This window comes from Dreissena polymorpha, chromosome 12 (assembly GCF_020536995.1).
Source record: "Dreissena polymorpha isolate Duluth1 chromosome 12, UMN_Dpol_1.0, whole genome shotgun sequence".
NCBI classification, from domain to species: Eukaryota; Metazoa; Mollusca; class Bivalvia; order Myida; family Dreissenidae; genus Dreissena; species Dreissena polymorpha.
Genome location: NC_068366.1, coordinates 21,337,834 through 21,356,753, shown reverse-complemented (window position 1 = coordinate 21,356,753; position 18,920 = coordinate 21,337,834).

Sequence of the window (18,920 nt, the reverse complement as noted above, 5' to 3'; positions counted from 1 at the left end):
TATTACAAAACCTTGCTTGCGCTGTTTAGAGACCATATCCTTAACAGTTTCTAATTTGCAATATTGGTACAATGTCAGTCACAATCAAATATCGTCAGTTTAAAAATGTGTCAACTCAGGTCTTTGAAATAGTATATATAGACATCGCCATAAAAGGCGCTTTTGTTTATCTGCGCTTAACGAGTTCATGTTTTTTATTTATTTTTGATCAGAAATAAATGCATACAATCCGCTGGAAAAGGCAATCAAAATTACCGAACGTGTCAGGTCCACGCGACGACACGCCTATGCAGCGTGGCATGGCTACTCGAAACGGAGCTTCTATTTGATACATGAAATGTTTGAGTCGGTTTATCGCAGTAGTTTGGATGTAAATTTGCGCAAGATAAGCATCCTACAAGAACATAAAGTTTGACAAGGAGCGTACACACAATTGCTGTGCTCACAATGAAAATGAGTATTACAACGTAAATATCTAGCAATAGCCTTAAATTCCAATTAATGAAATTTACAAGTGATTTACTTTATTTATGTGTTTAACAAAGTGTATTGGTTTCAGTTTCAAGTGTGATGCATGGCATGAAAAAAAGCTTATTAACATCCTCATCAAATAATGTTACAAATCTTTGCTAAATTTGAATTGTACTGATGGCCTACTGGGCTTTCGAACTGTGTTTGTATAAGCTTTCATATCGGCTTAGCTTTATAGCTAGTAAGCCCTTCATTCTACAAAACATAAATATAAATTAACTATTTTGCATTAGTCATTCAAAATGGCTGCCGCTGTTCACACATAGTAGATACTATTAAAAAGAAGATTGTAAACATATGATAATAAAGTGTATAAACATGTAGTGCTGTGTTTCATTTGTCATGTTGTAGTTTCCCTTTCCTAGGCATTAATAATAACAACACAATGAATGATTCAATTGAGCGATAAAGTGTCTTTAACATGTAATCACAAAGTATTTTCAACATTTTATTTAATGCATAAGACATTTCGGGCGATGTAGTTCAAATACTGTACCCTACTAAATAACATATTGTTAGCTGCAAACAAATATTAAAACACGTTACACCCAGCAGCAACTATAAATAAACAAGTCCAATCGGGCACATCTATGTAAAACAATTGCTGTTTGTAAAACATGCATGCCCCCCTATATGGGCTATAAGTTGTAGTAGCAGCCATTGTGCGAATACGTTTTTTGTCACTGTGAAGTGGTGGTGGTGGTGGTGGTGGTGGTGGTGGTGGTGGTGGTGGTGGTGGTGGTGTGGTGGTGGTGGTGGTGGTGGTGGTGGTGGTGGTGGTGATGGTGGTGGTAGTGGTGGTGGTGGTGGTGGTGGTGGTGGTGGTTGTGGTGGTGGTGATGGTGGTGGTGGTTGTAGTAGTAGTTGTAGTAGTAGTAGTAGAAGTAGTAGTAGTAGAAGTAGTAGTAGTAGTAGTAGTAGTAGTAGTAGAAGTAGTAGAAGTAGTAGTAGTAGTAGTAGTAGTAGTAGTAGTAGTAGTAGTAGTAGTAGTAGTAGTAGTAGTAGTAGTAGTAGTAGTAGTAGTAGTGTTAGCGTCGTAGTAGTAGCCGTCGTCGTAGTCGTAGTAGTCGTAGTAGTCGTAGTAGTAGTCTTCGTCGTCGCGTCCGTCGTAGTCGTAGTCGCGTCGTCGTCGTCGTCGTCGTCGTAGTAGTCGTCGTAGTCGTAGTCGTAGTCGTCGTCGTCGTCGTCCTCGTAGTCGTCGTAGTAGTAGTCGTCGTCGTCGTCGTCGTAGAGTAGTAGTAGTAGTAGTAGTAGTAGTAGTAGTAGTAGAAGAAGTAGTAGTAGTAGCAGCAGCAGCAGCAGCAGCAGCAGCAGCAGTAGTAGTAGTAGTAGTAGTAGTAGTAGTAGTAGTAGTAGTAGTAGTAGTATGCATTACAAAAATGCAGTTAGCCTTACATTTGGTAAAATTTAAATATATTACAATGGAGGCAAATGCTGTAACAATAAATTTAAACTTATTGCATTTGTTTCCCCTGTAGTGTATTACCTCCCCTGTCATGCTTATATTTATATTAATCAACAAAATTAAACATTAACACAATATTTAATATACAAAATATACAAAAAATCTCATATTCTGATAATATTTTTACTGATCCACTGTATTTTACAAAAAGGATGATGTTTCATTGGACTGATAATTATAGATTTAGGATTACAGACCAGTTGCTTCAGTAATATTGTTCAAAGTGTGCCCTGTTGGCCGCGTAGGGGGGCATAATTAAAGTACATATCTCCGTATCATTTTCGACACAGAATGCACAATATTGATTTGACAAACTTCCGGAAGGATGTATTACAGTACCCAATAATGAATGGATTTACACAGCTGTTCAGCACGTATGTATGGTAGAGAAGAGTCATCCACATAGGGTATTCATGTCTTTGCAATGAAGACATTTTGATGATCGTATTGGGAAACAAGCTCACGATTGAAACCAACGCCATAAGAAACACCATGAGTGTAATCCGCTTTCCAAGCAGTCGATTTCGAAATCCCAGAGGTTTTATGTGGGTCGAACGAACAGTCAACACAGACAAACTGCTTTTGACGGAATTCTGCGAGGATGGACCTGAGCATGCTACAGAAGCGTTGCTGTGAGCAGCTCGTTCAATCCGGGCAGTTCGGAGAGACGAACTAGGTTCGCAGGAAACCGACGATGTTGCACAGATATCAACAGATTTATCGAGGCACTCACTGGATGTATACTCATTCGTTGATTGTAAGTCCTTTGCATGCTTTTCATCTTCCATATTGTCCAAATCAGTTTCTTGTTTAGGTTTTGAAGATTTCACTTTCTTAGCAATCAGAATATACATCACGATCAAACAAAGAGTCGCACTTGAGACTACTGCTATTTTGATGATGCTGAAATACTTCTTGAGATGTGTATTCTTGCCAGGATTTGCGTTAACACATTGCTCAGCTGCAAGTGTCAAATTATCGTTTACTCTAGCGTCAAATTTGGTGATTCCTGCGATCATAAAATCTGGCACACACATCCCAATCGAAAATATTAAAATTCCCACAGCGGACAACATCGCACTATTTGACGTAAACTTCCAACTTGTTATTGGCATATACACAGTTAAAAATCTGTCTACACCAAGTAGGAATAAGACCAAGAATGATGTAGCCACACTTACGTTGCTCGCATACATGATAATCTTGCAAGCCAATTCGTTATTAAATGTATATGAATAGAATATTGGTGCTGTAGTACTGAACAGAATCATACATGTAAAAAGGTCTACAAACGAAAGTATTGCAACAAGCAGATTTGTTGTCGATTTGCTTGTTTTCGCTTGCCTTTTGTAGAACACAAATGCCATCCCGTTGCTTAAAATACCGACTAAACAAGTGGTAAAAACAAACACCAATACCGGTAAGTATTCCAAAACTCTTTTCGTGTTCAACTGATTGATCAGTGACGAATTGATCTGCATTGTATCGTATTCCATTTGAGAAGAGGTCAATATCAAACAAAATCGGATCATTCACTACCACACGCTCAGTTGCCCTTAAGACAATTTTAAACGGAAACAGTAACACGGTGTATTGTTAGACAAAACTTCCTTCAAAAACCAGCTGTGCGATATGAATCAACCAATCTTAATAATAAGTAAATGTTTGAAATAAATATTGTCCGGGATATCTATATATTATACATAACAGCTTTTCCGTCGTTCAATTACACTTGCTATTGTCTTTTTGATTGGCTGTTGACACATACACTTCTGTAAAATAGACTTGCAATTGTATAGTAATTGCTAACCCACGTGTCGTTTTACATAAATGGGCAGTTTAATACGGTTGTCCGAGGAATATAGAACATTTAACACGCTACCACACAGTATAAAACTATGACGTGTTTCATTTTAATCGTTGAAGACTTATCCGCAGTCGTATTAAAATCGAATCCTGACCTTTTTTGTGTCTGAAAACATTGTATTACACGTGATCACCTTCAAACACTGTGATCACCAATGTGCTTTGGAACATCAACGTTTGCGACCGTATTTAAACGTTATGCTTTTTTTTCCTTTTGCATAAAACATGTCAACTTTATGAAAAACACTGTATTATGTTTCCCAAGTTGTATGTCATTCATGGACTACCGGTATTAACCGTTACACGCATTGGATATGTAACTTTTAGGGCCGTCTTTAGAACATATTGCACAGTGTTTGAAGTATGAAATATATACTGGGTTTAATAGCTACAAATATAACATTACTTGGAGACAATGTATTAAAACAGTTACATTTCCAAATTGTTTCTTTGTAATAAATTGATGCAATGTGATGGGTGATATGCTCATCGTTGTCAGTGTGATCTGGGCTAATTGAGTTATTTCCCTTGACATATAAATAATTACAACTTCTGTCACAATCATATGAATGCTGCATTCTGATTGGATAATATGTTCACGTGACCGGTTTTTCATTTTCCGATGAATCCACTTCGTATGCAAATATAAACATGAATATTCATGGCGCTACTTTCTGTTCATAAACAAGTTTCCAAAATGACGTTATGTTTTGCGCGAAACTTAATGGCGTTGTTTTTATTGGTCAAAATCGAAATGACATTATATTTTTTTCGCGAACTTCAACGATATATCCGTTTGACGATATGAAACCGAAACTGAAAATAGATTCATACGCTAGATTATAAAGGACTTTCATGACCCTTACCACGATAGAAATTCAGCTTTTAGATCATTTTGTGTTGTAACTATAAGAATTGATTAGCATTTTTCTGCATTTCATCGGTGTATGAACTGTCGAGAAAAATACACCTAATTTATGCATAAACGCCGTCGGCGTTTATGCAAATTAGGCGTAATTTCACGACAGTTCATTCATTGCTATTCAATTCTTAATTGTCGACACATTTGTTTCATAAATAAAAGAAGTATATAAGGTGTAATGTCGATTTTTGTTTTAAATCCCAATTTAAGTTAAACTTCAAATAAAATATATTAATAAACATATAATGGTTCCACAAATGTTACATTTCAAAAGTAAGGAATCACCATATCTTTTTAGAATTTTCTGATAGAATAGTTTCCATTTACTCGTATTGGTATTTTCTATGTATCTTTTAACCTAGCTGCATTTTATTGCATTCAGGAATGCGTCAATGTTCGTTAATTGGATACCTCTATTTTCTACGGATTGAATTAACTGAGTTCGTTTATTTTTTCTGGTTTACCGCCCCATATGAAATTAAATATTGTTGATTTTATATCGTTAATAATATCATTTGTTGGATTTGGGAGAGCTGTTAATACATAGGTTAATTTAGGAAGTGCAAACGTTTTCAATACTGTGTTTTTTTCCGATAAGGGTAAGTTTTCGGTGTTGCCATGATTTTAAGCAGTTTTTAAAATTCTGTAATGTAGGTTTTTTAGAACTGTATCATTTTCATTATTTGTAAATGTAATTCCTAACGTTGTAGCTTCATCTGATGACCAATTAAATTGTATTTCTTTTTTATAATGGACATGACTTTGTTTTGATTTACCTACTCTTAGCACAATACATTTACTGTTGTTTAGTTTAAGACCCAATGTTGTTCTGAAAAATGTTTAGCGACTCTATTAGGTTATGGAAAGAGTCGTAATTGTTATTTAGCCTTAATTTCACTGACCTTGATCATATTATGACGTCAAAATTAAAACAAGAAAAAGCTCTTATTACGCTGACATTGGACATATTATGACGTCAAAATTCAAACAAGAAAAAGCTCTAATTATACTGACATTGAACATATTATGACGTCAAACTTCAAACAAGAAAACGCTTTTATTACACTGACATTGAACATAGTATACGGTCAATTTTCAAACAAGAAAATGTTTTATTACACTGACATTGAACATATTATGACGTCAAAATTTAAACAAGAAAAAGCTCTTATTATACTTACAGTACACATATTATGACGTCAAAATTGAAACAAGAAAAAGCTCTTATTATACTTACAGTAAACATATTATGACGTCAAAATTGAAACAAGTAAAAGCTCTTATTATACTTACAGTAAACATATTATTACGACAAAATTCACAACAAGAAAAAGCTCTTATTACACAGACATTGAACATATTATGACGTCAAAATTTAAACATGAAACGTCAAAATGTAACCAAGAAAAGAAACAAACAAAACAGAACAATCGATACATAAGATGAATTATTTTTTCTATTTTAATTCACTAATAATTTTTCCTTGCAAAATGTTCAACAAAAAACGTAATTGTATGTACATGTTATATTCTCCATTTCAAACCTTTTAAGATTGTACTCTGTTATGGCCTTTTGACGATTATTTTCAGATATAATATTGTAGTAGACTCACCTGTATTGAAATAAAAAAAGGGAAACAAATCGTTTAGTATCTCTATATAGTACAGGATGCTTAGAAATTTTCATTGAGAAGAGATGGACACAATTTGTAATTTTATTTAAAAAAAGGATAAGACATGTTGACTATATTTATATAAGGGATGCAAGAGGTTACAACAATCAGTAACCGGTTAACCTTTTGCCGTAACCGGTTATTAACCGGTTAACCGAAACGCGTTAGGTAGTTTCAATGTTAGAGTACATAAAAATGTCATACTGCTCGAACCGCTCTATAGAAACGAAAGTAATTTCTAATTTGAGATCGCTTGCGTCATTATTTTATTTTTGATTGGGCCGCTTATATTACGTTCGCGTCATATCGCTCACACAATTGCTAAGTCAATATTTCTGGCATTGTCGTGAACACATGCTTCAACACGTCCCTTCAGACCAAACTGATCCACACAGTCCTTAAGGCGAATAGCAAGGTTTTCGCCGGTGTGTCGCTCTGGCATGGCGCGGATCATAAGTATGCGCGACTCCATTGACCAGTCTTCTTTGATGTAGTGTACGGTTACTGTGAGGTATGCTTCTGTGGCATTGGATGTCCAGGAGTCAGTTGTGAGGGCGACTGACGTGCTTCCCTGAAGACTGGACAGCAGAGACTTCTTTGCGTCATCATACTGCTGGTCAATGCGCGCCCTGACGGTTGTTCTAGAAGGCACCTCGTACTGCGGATTCAGAAGTTGCATCAGGTGACGAAAACTCTCGTGTTCCACGATTTTCATGGGCACGTATGCCTGGACCACGAAAATTGCAAGGGCCTGATTGATCGCCTCGCTCGAAGCAAGACGGGGGCCATAAACCTGGTGTAACGTCTGTTGCTTTGCCACATCCGGACTGGCCTTGTTGTTATCAACGGACGGTTGCTTAAATTTTATATGATTTCGAAGATTTGAGGTGCCGCCATGCAGTTGAATTGTTGCACTGCATAACAGACAAGATGCAGTGCTCTTGTCTGCCGATTTTCTGAAGTGTTTCCATACCTCGGACGGTAATGGTGGCATCGTTGGTGACGTAAATTACAATAATGGTAATACTTTCTCAGAAACAAATACGACGTTAACTCGACAAGATTTTAACTACGAATGCATTCCTAATAAAATTGTTACTTATTAAACACGGTATTTTCGCGAGCAATCAGTGTTGGATATTGGTTAACAAAACATCAAAAAGCTGTGCATTGTCTAAACTGTTTTTTTTTTATCGCGAGTTCGATAAACGTGTCAATTACGTCTTCGCTAATAGCCCCCACTCCCTGAAGTTCGCTAGTTAAATTTTCGCGAGTCAAACAAAACAATGGTGCAAATCATCAAAACTAACGCCTATTTGTTATCATAAAGGTATTGATTTATTGCTGTGTTTGTTGACACGTTATTTATTACCGTCGACTGTGCGGCATGTTGTTTTAACTAGGCGCCAGCGCAATTTGGCAGTATGTCACGTGAAAAAAGTAAAAATGTACAAGTTATTCGATGAAAAAAAACACAATCAATTTTGTTCCCCGGTTAACCTTTTGCCGAAAATGTAACCGGTTAACTGGTCGTTCGGTAGGTTAACCGGTTAACCGGTTAACCCCTTGCATCCCTAATTTATATCATTGTTCTTATTATTTGGTGTGACCACAGTATTTCACGCGTATTACCACGTAAATTTATTTTCAATTAATTTGCTTAGAAAAATACATCGTGAATTGCGCATAAAGGAGTCAGGTAGGTAATATACTGGACAGCATATAATAATAAATTATAGATGTACAGCACAATGACACATTTTATCATGATAAGTTTTTTTAAATAAGAGAAGTACATGTATAGCGAACTTCGCTAAGTTCATAACATATCAGGTTTACATTATGCAATAGCGAATAGGTAAAATATATTTATGAACATCATTAGCACACAATATATGTACATTTCTTATGTAAGATACATTAAGGACACGTATTATTTGGAGTATAAGAATACAGAAATGCTGTTTAAGTAAAGACTTTTTTTGCAAAAACGTTAAACATATAGCATAGAGCAATACTAACAATATGACAATATTTATTTTCCGGATATTTGCGCCAGATATACTTTTTAGGCAATTTCTTCAATTAATAGTAGAGACGGACATAACTTTAGGCTAAATCTGAGCTTAGGATTATATAAAACAAACATCACTAGTAAATAGCATTTATGCTTGGGTAATTAAGAATACCCATATTGAAGTGTTTGTACATGAAAATAAAAAATATGCATTTTGTTGCTTATGCTTGCTTAGTGTGTAGTGACGAGAGAATGTGTTATTATTAAAATTAAAAAAAATCAAAGGAAAACAGTAGGGCCAAGGCACACATCGTTTTTCATAAAAGATGCAGCACGGCCACTGTTTTTTGTAAAAGAAAAAAATGCCTTCCTAAAAGAGAGTATGCTTCTATCTTAAACGAAAACAGAAAAAAACACTATTTCAGGCGTTAGAAGTAGTGTTAAACCAAAATTCTGTTTCATAAAGTCCCCAAGTTTTAACCCCATGGCATTTTATAGTACGCAATACATTTAATATGTGTCTAGATTGTACTCTTATCTCATTTTGTTAAGCACTGTTAACTCTCTTATTGATCGGCTTCAATAAAACGATTTCCCCGTGCAACTCGTGCAATAAGCTTTATTTATTTACTCGTCAGTACAATGCGAATACAAAGTTAGGTGTACACAACAGGAACTATCAAACTTTTACAGCACATTATCGTTTTTGGTAATTCAGCACCTTTTGTATGAAGTGTACAAAAAATAGCGCAAAAAATGTCATTTTAATTTTTACTCTATCAACACTTTAGGAAAATGTTCTTTGAAATATCGACATTATTTTTAGGCCACGGTAGATCAAGCCAGTGCTGATAGTCCTCCCATTCTACGCGATGAACAACGACTCTTGCGTCTTTGTAGGAGATGACCCCGTTCTTGGACAAGACATGTTTAACTTGTCCGACATTTTCCGTTTAACGCTCATAAGCACCTCACGGTTAACGGGAGTTAGATCCTCACGCACAAGCACGCCTTTCGCACGAAGCAGTTTGCTTTGCCTTAGCAATCGGTTACGCGTCATACATAATTTGAAACGTATGATTATATCTTTCCTGACATTTGGACTCCTTTTCAGTCGGTGGGCGATGTCAACGTCTTCTATAGTAATGCTGTCCTGGATGATGCTGTTAATCTTGGCAATGGTAATTTTAGTGGTTTCCTCTGCAGATTCAAATAAAGACGTTCCGTTGGGGCCAATTTCTGTGGTTGAATGTTCTATTCCACTTAGAATTATATTATTGCTTCTACTAAATTGGTAAGAGTCAATTTATGATCTTCTTCGGTTGTTTTCCAAGTTCGCTAATTCAGCTTTCAATTATGCGTTTTCTTCCGACTGTAGAGTTACTTGCGACTTCAGTTTTTTTACATCTTTCTTCGGTGTATTATTTTAAATCTCTTTCTCAAATAGTCTTGCATCTAAAACTTCAATTTGTTTTGTACATGATGTTAATAAACTCTCTTTAAGTTTGTCAAAGAGATCGTTCACTAAGATTTCCAGCCTTTCGTCATCTCTTTCGATTATATCTTTCACCTTATCGTTCATCTTGCTGATTAATCTGTCGACGTTTGAAACAATATTCGACAATTTTGAGTTAATGTCTTTTTTAATTGCTTTTTATGTCAGGGATTTCACTTTTTCGCGCATTTTCTTCGCCGCTGCATATTTCAATTGATGCAGCACGATCACGTGAAGGCTGCTTTTAAGACAACTCAGGCTCAGTAAAGTCCGTTTCTGGTTCACTGACGGTACCCGTCGAGTTGATTTCAATTTTGTTTTTGTCAGGCTTGCCCATTGTTGACACTTTCGTGGTACTTTTTGGGGAAGTATATATCGAGTATAGATAGAGTGGTCAAACGTGACCTTTGTGGCTTAATAAGCATCGATAGTGAAATGGTCAAGCTTCAACGAACACGGTGTCCAAATGGCTGCGTTCATGAAAACTTTTAAATTTATCTAGCACATTGTTTGTCAGAATTGTTAGGTTTTTCTGGCACCTGCCTGTAAGGTAGATAACATAAAGTTCACATACTCACTTTACTAACTTTACTTTACTATGCAGAATCCTTTTTTTAAATATGCAATCACTGTTAAAAAATCACTTATTTCTCAAAGTACTGAAAAAACACGTCGGCCATTCAAGCAAATTTTACTTGTTCGTAAAAATTATTTTTTCGTGAGAACTATTGAAAATGTTAATTTATAATGGTCAGCAGTACGATACACTAATGCAAAAGACCCTTCTTTATTCGGAGAATAAATTTAAAAATGCAGAGTATGCCATGATATATAATTAATACAGTTAAGAACACACTTCGTACCGTACTTCTTCGACAATTTTCAATTTATGGAGCACACATCTATTTTTTTTAAACACTTCTGCGTTTTAAATTTTTGGCCGTGACCTATTTATATTTGGCTCTACCTCTTACGCATGTTATATATGTTACATCCAACCTTCTGTACCATCATTGTTTCTAGCCTCGTTGCGCTAAAAAGTGTACTCAACCAAACGAGCCAGTATAGACCAAATGTTCAGACATTAAAGGATACGTTGTATAACTTTATTCTCAAATATCAATAACTGTATGTTCTGTACGGTGTTCGCTTACCGTACTTTCGGACTAACCGACATGTTACTATGGTAACCATACACACAACTAATACCGCAAACAACACTCAGTTTAATTCACAATTGTTTCAAATATGAAATAGTTGGAGTTGGTCATTGTTTCCATAGATTAATATTATACAATACATAAATTTAAAAGGTTTTTTACTTTGTGTTGAATGTGTTTGTTTCTGTTCTGTGATACTTTACCATACGAAGAAGTGGATTCTAACGCATGTTGAACACAATTGTTACACTTAATTACTCATAATTCTTGCAAATACCGTGTATACAGACTGACAAAACGTAATGACTTACTAATTAACTCCAAACACACAGCCCGATATCTTGCATAAACATTTAGGCATTTTAACCTGGAATACAAACGTACTATTGAAATATAAAAATGACGCTGAAATCAAGCACTTTTTAAATAACTACGATATTTGCGGCTTATTAGAAACTTGGAGTAATCTTACTGGGGAATTTGATACGTTTCTAAACTCGTATGTCCACTTTGATTCTGTTCGATCTAAACCTGTAAATGCTATTCGAAATAGTGGTGGTGTGAGTGTTTTTGTTAGAGAACATTTAATCCAGTCAAGTTTGGTGAGAAGAATAAATAATGATAGTGTTGATGGTATTGTTTTATATATTAAGTCGAGTATTTTTCATGCCATGAAAGATATTATTTTATATTTTGTATATGTTTCCCCTGAAGGTTCTCCTATATATTTAAAAGAAAATGAATGTAATGGTATTCTATTGCTTGCAAGCAATATTTCTGTTTTAAAATCTAGCTATCCTGAGTGTTACTTGTATTTAGCGGGAGACTTTAATGCAAGAACAAAAGATTGTTTAGATTATATCCCTTTTGATACATTAGAACATATTTTTGATGCTGAGGTAGAGTATGACGAAGATTCTTTTAACATGCCTAGGGAAAATAAGGATAATATGTATTATAATAATTTTGGAAAAACATTAGTTGAAGTATGTTGTACGCATAATATTCACATTTTAAATGGCAGGTTGCATTCGGATAAATTTGGAAATTTTACATGCGTGGCAAATGGGGGCCACAGTGTAGTAGATTATCATATTGTATCTACAGAATTATTTCCATTTGTTTCTAACTTTAATGTAGAACCATATGATATTTCAGATCATTTTCCTGTATACTGCCAATTACAGTTTACAGGCTCCCTAAATCACAAAAAAAAAACATGATGCCGATTCTTCACCAAACGATACTCAAAACTATGACACTTATAAATGGAATGAAAAACATTGTGATTCATTTAAAAAAAATATTGACAGAAAACTTACAAAGATGCCGCGATTATATTTTAAATTGCATAAATGGAAATGGAAACGATGCTGTGCAAACGATTATCTCTATTTACAAAACCGCTGCGGAGGATATGCACACAAGAAGGCGCAATTTTAATAAATACCAAAATAATCCGCTCTGGTGGGATAGCGCGTGTAGTAAGGCCAAGCGAGAAAAATAATCGTTGCTCAGGCGTTTTCTTTGGTCCAATGAACCGGTCGATTTTCATTTGTACAAAAATGCACGTCGGTCTTTCAAAAACTAATGTCATGCAAAAAAAATTATATACCAAAATAAAAAACGTAAAGTTTAAATTGACTCTCGTAAAGATCCGCAGTATTTTTGGTCGTTTATTAAAAAAAATAGGTTTTCAGCAACAACTCATGCACCTATCAATCCCAATGAGTGGGTTAAATACTTTAAATCTTTGCTATTTAAAGAATCAAAAAACCCACTACTAAATTTTAATGCACATGCAAATGCGTATAATAACGACCAGGCCGATTATATATTAAATTCGCCTATTACATACAACGATATAAAAACAAGTATCAGTAAGCTTAAACGTGGAAAATCTCAAGGTAAAGACGGGATCGGGCGGAATTTTTCATAAATACTAAACACGTTATAACTCCTATTTTAAATGTACTTTTCAATAAGATTTTATCTTCCGGCAGCTTTCCTGATGCTTGGAGTGAAAGTATTATCGTACCTTTATATAAATCGGATGCGCGAAGTGATCCTTCAAATTATCGAGGTATATCTTTAGTTGACATTATGTACAAGATATTTGCAGGCATCATTAATAATAGATTAACCAGGTTTGCAAATGAATTAGATTTAATTGATGAGGCGCAAGCTGGGTTTAGAGCAGGATATTCGGTTACCGATAATATGTTTATTTTACAGAGCGGGGTGCAAAAATACATTTCTAAGCCTGGGGGTAGATGTGTTATATGTGGATTTTTTTAAGGCGTTCGATTCCTTGGTGCATCATAAACTGTTCACATGCTTTATGCGTAAAGGAATCCAGGGCAATGTACTTAAAGTATTGACCTCAATGTATTCTAAACTTAAAAGTTATGTACGCACGAACCCCGGTGCTATTTCGAGCCCGTATACTTGTAATATCGGCACTAGACTTGTGCTCGCCGATTATTTTTATTTTATATATAAATGATCTGTGTTCATTTATTCGACAAAAGTGCGATACTGGAATATTTGTAACAAACGATATCCCTGACATATTTTGTATACTTTTGCTGATGATATTGCAAATTGTGCAGATACTGCTGTACATTTTCAGTTGCAGATAAATGCTATTGCAGAATTTTGTACCTTAACAAGCATGAATTTAAATCTTAAAAAAACTGAGGTTATGGTATTTAGAAATGGGGGTCCATAACGTCACTATAAAAAAATGGTATTTCAAAAATTGTCCAATAAATATAACGTCCGTCTATAAATATATGGGCATCCTATATACCCCAAAGTTATGCTGATCGGCTGCAAAAACTAAATTAGCCGCTCAGGGGGCGAAAAGCATTATTTGCCATTAAAGAATACCAAATTCCGTTCGGATATTTCTGCTGTACAGAGTTCTTTAAATTATTTGATGCCATGGTAACACCCAAACTCACATTCGGATCAGAAATCTGGGGATTCACATATAGTGATTCGATAGAGCGTGCACAAATTGAAGCTTGCAAGTACTTTCTGGGCGTAAAAACTACGGTCAATAACTGTGTAGCTTTAAGAGAATGTGGTCGTTTACCAATGTACGTCATTTATCACTCAAAATGTATAAAATACTGGTGATGCCTGACAGAAGATATCCAAAAAACTGTTAAAAAAATGTTAAAGTCATTAGATGATATTGGAAGGCGAAATTGGGCTACGGATGTAAAGGAGCTTCTTTTTTAAATATGGGTTCGGCTTTATTTGGCTCTCACAGGATGTTGGTGATATTGATTTATTCATGCTACGTTTTAAACAACGCCTTACTGATTGTGCAACTCAAACCTGGCACGAAAATATAACTGACTCTTCAAGATGCGATACTTACAGACAATTTAAAAGTTTATTAAACACGGAACGATATTTAGACATAACAATGCCATTTCATTGCAGACAGGCGTTGGCGAGATTTCGTTGTTCAAGCCATAGGTTTCAAATAGAGTTAGGTAGACAATTAGGAATACCAAGAAATCTTAGAATATGTGCACATTGTCAATTAGAAAATGAATCTGTAAAAACAGAGGATGAATATCATGTATTTTTTTAATGCTCTAAATATGCTGACATAAGGCAAATCTATTTGTATAATTGGTATCATGGCAGGCAAACTGTTTCAAATTTCTTTGATCTGTTAAGAAATGAAAATGAGTTTGTTATTAAAAAAAAGCCTTTTATGTTTACCATTTAATACGTTCTTCATATGGAACGTAATACTTGTAGTGGAAGTATGTTTTCTCCATTCAATGATATTGTATAAATATATATATATATATATATATATATATATATATATATATATATATATATATATATATATATATATATATATATATATATATATATATATAGGTAGGGACAACTCTCTGTATTATCTGTATATATATATTTTGTAAACATGATGTATTATGGGCCGGAGGCCTTTTTTTACAATAAACTTACTTACTTTTAATAATTTATTTAGAAATGTTTATTATTATACAGATTCGTCACAGTTTTAAGTACAATAACATTTCTTAAATTATTTGTTCGCAGACTGTCGTTTGTTAAATGTCTTTAAATGTATTAATACCGAAACTTTCATAAGAAGTTTTAAATTGAAGAATGACATGTGCACAATGCATTGAAGGAACGTTTTAGCATTCTACCATAAGAAGTCAACCGTAAATTTAACATTCGTATATTCCGTGTACAGTTCACCATTCTATTATGCGAAGTATATCATTGTACCATATGTTTAAACAGTATTCCTCATCATCTTACTATGGAAAGACATTTGTTTTATTCCCCAAGCGTTATCCTGTCTGCAAAGTTTAATATCTCACGCGTACAATCTTTGCGCAGTCCACCTTTCTACCATGAACAGCCACTTTTGGTTGACGTCTTGGAATCTGGTGGGTGGACGATGGTGTTTCGTGCCACATCTAGTAATGGACAGTCCGTGTATGACGCCTGGGTCAAAGGTTAAAATTACTAACACATATATACATGCTTAGAACAATTATATATTTACTATATCTTGATGTAGTCTTCCTATCTTATAAAGCATGCTATAAGTTTTAAAATAAAGAATTTTTGAACGTGCGGTGTTTTAACGGACAATATTGATTGCTTGTGTATTATATGGCATTGTGTATAAAGGAATAAACAGCTCAGTTTCACGATTAAATTTTAAAAATGATTTATATAAACATGCTTGTATAGTTATAGTAGTAGAACAATAAATTTATTACAGTCGATTAATCCACATATTTTTGTAAGCATTCTATGAACGTTGATACGTTTTTGTGACGAGAATTTATTTCATGTGTAATATGTCATAATTATGTGACATACTGGGAAAATGATACGTATGGCAAATCAATCTTAATCAATTATTGTTGTTGTGTTTTGCCAAACTGCCAAATATAAAACGGAAATACCACTTATGAGCTTATGAGCTTTGTTATTCACAACAACAGAATAATGCCGTCCCTTACTTTTTAAGATATTTTGCCTTATGTAACTATTACTTGCTACCCGGAAAAATTAGACATCATTTGACATGAATAAACATCATCTGGGAAAAAGTATGCGGTTTAAACAGCCTGAATGGCTTATATTTGAGAACCCCCGGTGGTTGGACCTCATCCTGCAACATCTGAAAAAAAATGAAATAGTAAGAAATTATATAATTATTATAAACCAAATATAACTAATCTAAAAAGAAATCATTTTTTAGAGTCAAGCTTTCAAAAATTTGATTGCATATTTGATTGATCACTAAAAAAGGGAAAATATATTTTAAACAAAACAGAGAAATCCAGCCACTACAATTGTCTTATATTGATAATTAAAAAACATAACAAAGGAGGAAAAAAAACAACTATAAAACAACAAATCGTATAGTAAAAATTGCGACCAGCAAGAATTGTTTCAGAACAGCCCCAAATCAAAACGGTCACAAAACAATACGGTCACAATAATTGTTCTACGCTGGGGAATGAACACCAAAATAAAGAGAAAATAGATAAACAACAACAAACAACCGCAAGAATTGTCTTACGTTGTAATAGACATTAAAATACACAAACAGGCCTTGAACGGAATAAATCCATAAAGCAGGGTGACATTCAGTTGATAAAGCTCTGTTGAACATACAGTCGAAACCCGATGGCTCGAACTCGCTTGGCTCGAATTTCCGGTTGGCTCGAACTCTCATCAAAGCACCGATTTTTATTACTATATATTAATATAAAATTTTGTCGGATGGCTCGAATTCGCGAGGCTCGAATTATCGGATGGCTCGAACTGTTTTCACAGTCCCGGTGACAATTTTTACACGTTCTTTTCTGGAGAAATACCCGACTGAGGTCGAGAAAAGGTTCATCAATAGAATAATATGGTGGAGTAAAGGAGGAAAAAGTACTAATGACACTCTCAAAAAGGTGAAAATCAGCTTTGACCAAAGAATAAAGACAGCCAAATCAAACACGGTGTATGTCTGGTTAGGGACTTGTGACTTGACTAAACTGAATACAAATGGGTCAATTGAACTATGGTCTCGTGACGAAACGATTGTCGACGAAATCATAGCGAAATCACAAGAAATATCTCAATTTCTTATAAACAAAGGGTGCCACGTAATATTCCTTCAAGTACCATACTACTCTGTAGCCAGTTTGAACAAAGAAAGAGGACAACAAGCTTAGAGGCTAGAGGAGAAGAACATATAAATGGATATAATACTAATAGAATTGATTGACACACTGAACTCGAAACTTAACACCCTAAACGCTGAAAAAACACCAATCTTCAACAAAAAAGCAGGGCATACGTCAGGGGTGGCCGAACCAATATTACAACAACTGGTAACTTCTGAAAGACGGTCGCCATCCATTTAGACTGATCAGCCGACTCTTGCTATTAAAAATCATTCACCACCACATGACTGATACTTAACGAGGGAAGAGGAAAATGTCAGACGGATTAAATAATAAATTGAAGTTACCGGGTAAGGGACAGACAGGAAGAGGAAGGTCAAATTTCGCAACACAACACCAAATACCTTAAGAAATACATCGCCTACAAAGGAGAACCGTAAGAAAACGGAGAAAAAACACTTAAGCAGAAGAACCACGGGACTGCAACACATGCCTCAACACATTCACCAAACCAGAAGACAAGATGCCGGAATGTGATTGATGTGCAGAGAAATAGTAGAAAGAAACATTGTCATAGACAGAGAGATTGAAATATGGTGCAAAGAAATGGCTGCAGGGTTAGAAAAGAGGATTAAAAACATTGAATAAAGACAAGAGAGGAAATGCGAAAAGGAAGAAGTCATAAAATTTGTACAACATGAAATCATAACGAATAAAGAATATGAGAAAAGTCAGAAAAATCATACAGCAGGAACTAACTACGAACAAACAAAGTAAAGAAAAAGTAAGGGTATAGTACAAAAAGAAATAACTAGAAATAAAGTGAATGCGCCTGAAGAATTAAAAGGAGAAGACAATAAGGATAAAGTCCAATCAGTCATCAGTAAACTGAATGAAAGAAACAATAGGGAGAAAAACCTTGTAATGTATGGAATATACGAACAAAACTCGACGAACCCTGTTGAAAGATTGAACCACGATCAAGAAAAAGCCATCACAGTAGGAAAAATGTGGGTTAAAAGTAGCAAATGACGACATAATAAAAATAGTGATTCTGTGACACTATGACTGATCAATGAAAAAAAACAGAGACACCAATGACACCAATGATTGTAACCTTTTCAGATAAAGAAATCAGAATAGTATACCTCAAAGAAAGAAGCAATCTGAAAGAGAAAGGAGAAACACGTGAACTAAGAATATCAAATGACATGATCCCAGGAGAAAACGAGAAGAAATTATTCGCAGAAGCCAAATAAAGGGAAAAAACTCGAAAGGAAAGTACCACTTCATGGTCAGAAGGCCACCATCGACCAGACGAATCGTGAGAAAGTCGACCAAGAAATAAAGTAAAAGAAAAGAAAAAAACGATTCTAAATAAGAATGTCAATGTAAATAATGTTAATATTTTAACATGTCTATACACAAATGAAGAAACAAACTGAATGAGCTTCATATTCGAGTCAGATAAAATATACCTTACATTATTGGAATAACAAAAGTAAAGGCTAAGGACAAATCATACACTCTCAACCCAGTAGAATTAAAAATGGATTGGGCCAAATAATATTAACTATTCCATATGAACG